This window comes from Amblyomma americanum, chromosome 1 (genome assembly GCF_052857255.1).
Source record: "Amblyomma americanum isolate KBUSLIRL-KWMA chromosome 1, ASM5285725v1, whole genome shotgun sequence".
Classification (NCBI taxonomy): Eukaryota; Metazoa; Arthropoda; class Arachnida; order Ixodida; family Ixodidae; genus Amblyomma; species Amblyomma americanum.
Window position 1 is genome coordinate 156,223,672 of NC_135497.1, and position 7,269 is coordinate 156,230,940.

Genomic DNA, 7,269 nt, shown 5'->3' on the forward strand with positions numbered 1-7,269 from the left:
ACTCAGCATGAGCTAGGGTATCCATGGCGGCCATGGTCGCGTGGACGGCATGTGCGGTTTCTCATCGCGTTCCAAGGGAACGTTGTGTTTGAAGAACCTCTACATAGAATTAATTTTTCGCTTACTATTGTTGTCGAAATTTTTCAACAGTTCTTTCCGTGATGGGGCTGAAGGAAGACAGTTTGCTTGCTTTTACAGCAAGTGTACACGTCAGTACGAATTAGAACAAGTCTTTTTCACCGACTGGAATCGTGCCCGTTCTAGGTGCGTACTCAGTTCGCTCATTGAAGTGCTTTTATGCTATTTTTCGTTCGTAATGAAAAAAATTATAACGCATTTAGCAGCACGTTATATTCTACGCCAAACTCGCTGTGCATTGAAACAAAGGCTGGTGATGTATGCAACTGACCTCTACAACCGAAAAGTGGGCATGCGTTTGGATGGTGTGCCGAAGTGCACGTGGAAGTAAACTCCGCTCAGCACGACTGCTTTTTAGTGCCGCAAAAGCATCCGTTGACGCCTCATAGACTTGCGTGGGTAAAGTAAATTACTGGACTTGTTTGTAGTGGTTGCTGTGTGCTATTCTCTGGTTTGTCACCTATAAAAATGAACAATGATGTTCTGTTTTGCAGCAACCCTGACCTATTGGGCTCGGCAGAAGAGTATTGGTGCCCCCGCAGCTGTTTTACGAACATGACGAACGGGCTTAGCGAGAAGATTCAAGATTCAGTGAAGGCGCAAAGGGCAATAAACACTGACGCACTCGAAAGTCATCTGCAGTGTTTTGGGCTCCCGCGATGGCCATGTACTAGCTTACTTAAATGTATTTGAGCTAGCTAGAGTGCTTGAACGTCCCGACGCCTCCGCCAATTGGGACGTCTGTGACTGGGACGCAGAAGGTCCCTGTTGAATCCGGGATTGCAACGGGTCCCAGCTGAATCTGCAGGATTGCAACTGTTTCCAGTTGCAACTGGCATTGCAACTGGATCCAGTCGCAACTTGTCCCAGTTTCAAGTGGAAATGTTTCCTTAAATCAGTTGGAATGGAACCACTTGGAAACCAGTTAGAAATTTTCACCGCGCGCTGCGGTGCGGCTGTTATTTCTTTCCATTCAAATTATATATCATGGTTATCTCCATGGCTATTTAGCTGCATGGTGCTGACTCGTTTCCGCTCGTGTGTTGATGTGCCTCGGGGGCATGGATCCTCAGGAAGGAAAAATGATGTTCAGGTCTCATGCTCGGAGAAAGGTGTGTATGCGATGCTACCGCCAGAGCCAAGAAAGATTTTTTTTTTGCCTTTTGATTCGGCCCAATCAAGAACTGTTAAGAGGGTCATTGCGACCCTTTCTCTGGAATATGTGCTCGTCAAGTCGTGTCCTCACATGATGCAAGAGAGTTATCGGGGCAAGGTAGCCAAACTGCGGAAAGCGGGGTTCCCTGACCACGTGTGGACAGCCGTGACCGAGGCTCTACAGAAATTCAAGGGAAGGCCAAAGAAGACAAGGAGACCAGAAAGACTCGGAAACGCCAAACCAGGGATTATGCCGTACATCCACTCTAAAGTGTCCCGCAACCTGAGGCGGGCAACAAGTACGGCGTCCCGATGGTTGCGCCGTGTAAATTGGCCAAGATGTGCCCTAAGGTCAGCAGTATAGTGGCCCTTCAACTTCCGGCTGTGGGAAAAGCACGCTAAGCTCTTCGTACGGTGTGCCGCGGGTGTGGTCTACATGAGATCCCCTAGCTTCCTAGTTGAAAAGTGTATGTTGGCCAAAACAGGGAACATGAAAGAACGAAAACGCATCAGACTCGTGTATTAATCTACCCGCCCATTTCCATTCTTGCAAGGATGAAAACGATCAGAACTGTGAGCCACGGCTTCACAAAATCAAAATTATGACGAGGAGCAAAGATAGATTAGCTCGGGAAATTTCGGAAGCCTTCTTTATTATGGCGGGAGGCAACATGTATGTCAGCATCCACTTCGGTCTCCGTGCCTGCCAGCGAATTCACATTGCTTGAAACTAGACGACGAAATGCAGTCTGCTAGCCTTAATTTATAATGCTGTTTTTGCTGTCATCTCGAATAGAATTTTTTTGCGACCCCCCCCCCCCCCTCCCCCGTTTTCTTGACCTTCTACTTCTGTGGTCATAGATGCGCCCGTCCAGCCATGTCTTTCTGTGTATTCGTCAAAATATAGCGCTGTTTAATTTCAAGAAAAGACAATTCATCACCAACCTAGCCCCGCAACGTGTCAGCATACAAACACTTTGTACTGTAATTTTTCTGCTTTCACTTCCTTTTTCTTTAGGTGAGTTTCTGTGTGGCGATTACGTCTCTAAGGGCCGCACTTTTTTTTCGCAATATTGGTCGTTTTCAGAGCTTACCCGAAAGCGGAATTCTACACTCTGGTTTTTAAGCTAGTGTTTGAAGAAACTGCATTAATGACCCAGGCAGTCTGACGCTATATTTCGTGCCTACGCGAGTGCGGCCCTTACCGTCAGAAATACCGTATGTGTATTTATTGCGTGCTGATCTTATAAAGAACGTTTTTTTTAATAAACCCGGCTATAAATTAGAGGTGCGAAAATGACGCGTGTGCATACGATAATTAATGTACTGACATCGTCATTTAAATATTATTGAAAGATACAATGAGCATCAAAAATGGAATGCACATAGTCACATAGTTTTTTCACGTATGTATCGCTTAGTAAAATTAAAATTAAACGGTCAGTCAAAGGTATCCGAGTTCTTCACCAGAGCCCAAACAGTACACGTACCTATTTAAGATAGTGGAATATTTAATTTCAGCAGTCATCATCATCAGTAACTTTATTTCCACCCTGTGGGGCTAACACACCTGCTTTAGACGGCAGCCAGGATCTCGTAGGCGCTGGCAGAGTCTTCGGCCAGTTGGATGATCTTTGATTGATCATCAAAGCAAATAACCCCTGAAGGTGGCTCACTGTACAGTCAGATCAATTACCGAAGCCCTTTAATAGAAAGCAGTCGTCAAGTGCAAACATATCCTTTCTGAATTCGTGCAGTACACCATTTAGGCGCCATCTCCATTATTAATTTGTATTGTCATTAAAAACCTTGTTTCATGCAAAGAGGAGAGGTGAGTAAAGGATGGTGTGTATGCAGCCAATGAAGATTTGATAGGCGGATGCTACCTTCGTGCTCCATGTTCACGAAAGAGTTTCACATGTCACAGTCCACCGTTTTGAGCAGTAGTCCCAATGTACAAATAAAAACAAATTTCACTACAAGCAGTAAAACGTACTACTGTCATACTTCTGTTCATAGGCAAAAAGCTCCCTTCCTTTGCTCAGTGGTTAAGGCGCTGGGCTACTGGGCCGGAGTTCCCGGGTTCGAACCCGGCCGCAGCGGCCGCGTTTCGATGGAGACGAAACTCAAAAGGCGCCCGTGTGCTGTGCGATGTGAGTGCACGTTTAAGACCCCCATGCAGGTAGTCGAAATTATTGTGATGCACCCCACTACGGCACCTCTTTCTCTCTTTTTTGCTTTCACTCCCATCTTCTTCCCTTCCCTTACGGCGGGGTTCGGGCGTTCGTGTGTCCACCGATTGATATTGATTGTAAAACATTTATTGCGTCGAGAGCAGGTTGCAGGCGACATATACTTGATGGCCGCTAGCCCATGGATGGCGGCGACCTCATCGGCCCGCTCGATCGCCCGTACTTGAATGTTAGGGTCCGAGCTGACCAGCACTGCCTCCCACCGCTCGGGAGAAGGGAGCTCTATCAACTGCGCCGGAGGCGGATCATTTGCGCAGTTCCACAGAATGTGGTCGTATGTGGCCCTTTCACCACATTTATGGCAGTTTGGGTCGCACTGGCCAGGGTACATGAGGGCAAGCACTGCCGGATTCAGAAGGGAACGTGTTTGCAGTCGGCGCCAGGTAATTTCTTGCGCTTTTGTTAACGATTTGTGGGGAGGGGGATATGCGCGCCTCTCCAGCCTAAAGTGATGGGTGATGTCATGAAATGAGATCAACCCATCCCTCGTGAAATTCGGGTCAGAGGGCGCGCTCACTGCCCGGTCGACGAAACCTCGGGTTTGCGCGTGAGCCGCCTCGTTCCCCGGATTAGACGAGTGGGCCGGGACCCAAATCAATTCAACTTCTCTAATTGGAAGGGGGGGGGGGGGGGCGTTTCGAAGGATGCGGAGTGAGGTAGGTGTCATACGGCCCCTCACGAAATTGCGAATGGCTGTTTTGGAGTCGCTGAATATAATATCAGCACGCGTGTTCACTATAGCTAAGGCTATTGCAGCTTCCTCCGCCGTCTCGGAGGAGGTGGTTTCTATCGACGCGGCCGCACACGGAGCGCCGGGGGGCCGTTCCCGTTCACCGCAACCAATGCAAACGCTTTTCTCTGGGTTTGCCGGTATTCCGCTGCGTCCACGTACGCCACATTGTCGTTCCGGCCGTATTTGGTGTGTAGGGCACGAGCCCTCGCTGTGCGTCGGCCTTCGTGGTGCGCGGGGTGCATGTTCTTGGGTAGGGGTTTAATCAAAAGAGCTTTCCTAATGTGCGTGGGTAATTGCGTTTTCGAGTCCCTCTCTGGGAGCTGTTCGCACATTTTTAGTCTGTATAGGATGGCCCTTCCCGCGCTCGTACGAGTGAGTCGTCCGAGCTGGGAAACGAGATGCGCCTTGCACAGCTCCGAGAGTGTGTTGTGTACCCCAAGGGCCAGAAACCTTTCTGTGGACGTACTGTGCGGGAGCCCAACGGCCGCCTTGTAGGCCTGCCGGACTGCAGCGTCTACCTTGTTCCTTTCCGCGAGCTGCAGTTGCAGGTAAGGGAGGGAGTAGACGATCCTGCTCAGCACTAAAGCCTGCACAGGTCGACATAGATCTTTCTCTTTCATGCATCTTCTTTTGTTGGAAATCCGTCTGATTAGCCGCACAGTCTGATTGACCGTGGCCGTAAGGGTGTTGATTGTTTCGGTGTTTTTGCGATTGCTCTTTATGTACATGCCCAGTATGCGTATGGTTTGGACCTCCTTGACCGGAAGTCCTTGCACATATATATTCAGAGGGGTCGGCGGGGTCAGGTTTGCGTTTCTACCGCATGGCTTCGCCCTAAGAACCAGCAGTTCCGATTTCGAGTGCGAGCATTCAAGGCCCGCTCCCGACACGTAAGTTTCAATTATGTCAACCGCCTGCTGCAGTGTATCTTCTATTTGGACGTCATTCCAATGGTCATCCACAGGGTGATGTCGTCCGCGTATATGGTGTGCTTCAGCCCCGGAAAGGCGGCGAGTTTGGGGTGTAGTGTAATGAGTGCAAGGTTAAAGAGGAAAGGCGAGAGCACCGAGCCTTGTGGCGTGCCTCGGCTTCCCAGAGGAATGGGCTCCGATTTGAGGCCACCTAATGCAAGCTCTGCAGTCCGCTCGGATAGGAATGATCGGACGTAATTGAATATCCGTTCTCCCGGGTCTATTTTAGAGAGGTTCGTGAGGATGGCCTCATGCGAGACGTTGCCGAAGGCCTTGTTCAGGTCTAGCCTGAGTACTGCCTTCGCTCCGGTCCCGCGTGGAGGGTCCAGCACGTCCTTCTTAAGCTGGAGCATCACGTCTTGCGTAGACAAGCTAGCTCTAAAGCCAATCATTGTGGGGGGAAGTAGGTCGCGGTCTTCCGCGTAAATTTGCAATCGGTTAAGGATGGCATGCTCCATGAGTTTTCCGATGCAAGACGTGAGGGAGATGGGCCGCAGATTCACGATCGAGAGTTTCTTTCCCGGTTTGTGGATGAATTAAGGTCTCCCGTGCATGCCTCCATTCCTGGGGGATATCGCCTTCCCTCCAGTAGGTGTTCATTACGTCTGTCAGAGCCGCGACAGACTTGGGATCTAGGTTTCTGAGCGTCTTGTTCGACACTCCGTCCGGTCCCGCCGCGGAGGTGGTCCGGAGCTGACCCAGAGCAAACCAGACTTCGGCATCTACTATGTCCGCCTCCAGGGTCTCATTGGGGAGGCCCTCGTATGCGGGTAGGGGGTCTGTATGCGACGTGTTGATGTAGCGTTTTTGCAGTTCGGCGAGTAGCTCTGCGTCTGTACCCTGATACTGGTGCATTAGTCTCGTGAGTTGGTCGCGTTGTCTGGGTTTTGTGTGTGTTGGGTCGAGCAGGTGGCGGAGCAAGAGCCATATCTTTTTGCATCCCATTTTCCCATTCATATTATCACAAATCTGGCCCCATTGTTTTTCTTGCAGTTCTAGCGTGTATGTTTCGATTTGGCGCTCGAGTTGCGCCATACGCATGCGTAAGTTTCTGTTGTGTCTGTTTCTTCCAGCGATTTAGCAGGCCGGCGTGCGCTTCCCACATGTAGAGGAGTTTAGAGTCTGTCGTTTGATGCGGCTCCTCAGTAGGCGTCTCGACCGTGGTGGTCGTGACATCGTCTTTGATTGCAGCGATCCACTCCGTTAGGTTGTTGATCTGACCGGGAAAGTCTGCTCTCGTAAGCGTCTGAACCTATCCCAGTCGGTAATGCGAGTGCGCATGTGGTGCAGTTTGTGAAATTTCGTGTCAGATGTTGTGGCTAGTATGTAATGGTCGCTTCCCAGTGTGTGTTTCGTGTTGGATCAACGGGCGTCGCGAATGTTTTTTGAGAGTGAGATCTGGTGAGGTATCTATGCTAACGCTATTTCCGACCCGCGTGTTTTCTTGGGGATCGTTAAGAATTGTGAGGCCCAGGTTTTGGGTCGTTTGCCACAGCTTGGTGCCCTTGGGGCTGCTTCTGCGATAACCCCAAGCTGAAAGTTGGGCGTTAAGGTCGCCTACCACCAGGAGTTGGGCCCAGGTGGCCAGGTGCGTGGCTTTAAGCAGTGGGTCGGGAATGCCTGAACCTCTGTCTTTCGGGGAACAGTATAAGTTCAGAATAAAGAGATTTGCGTCTCCCTTTTTCCTCGGCACAATTTCTAGTAACGTGTATTGTTCGTTAGAACTGTCTATAGTGTGTTGTATCGCCGTAATGTTGCGTTGCACAAAGGTAGCGGTGAACGGGGTCGTCGCCGTCGTCACTGCGTTCGAGGGGGGAATGTATGCTTTATAGCCTGGTAGTTTCGCCGGGCCGCTAGCTTCTTGAAGGGCTATCACGTCCGGTTGTCTACCTAGGTTTTGGATGTGAAATTGCAGGCTTCCCCGTTTGTTGCGCAACCCCCTGCAGTTCCATTGCCATACCTCAATTTGTTGGTGAGGGACCGTGGTGGGATATGGCAGGGATGATCACGGGCAAGGTCG

General features: G+C 50.2%; 1 pseudogene; it reads right to left on the reverse strand.

Annotated features, from left to right (window-relative positions):
- Window positions 1-2,868: 2,868 nt before the first annotated feature.
- Window positions 2,869-5,602, reverse strand: LOC144114379 (uncharacterized; annotated as a pseudogene).
- Window positions 5,603-7,269: the final 1,667 nt, after the last annotated feature.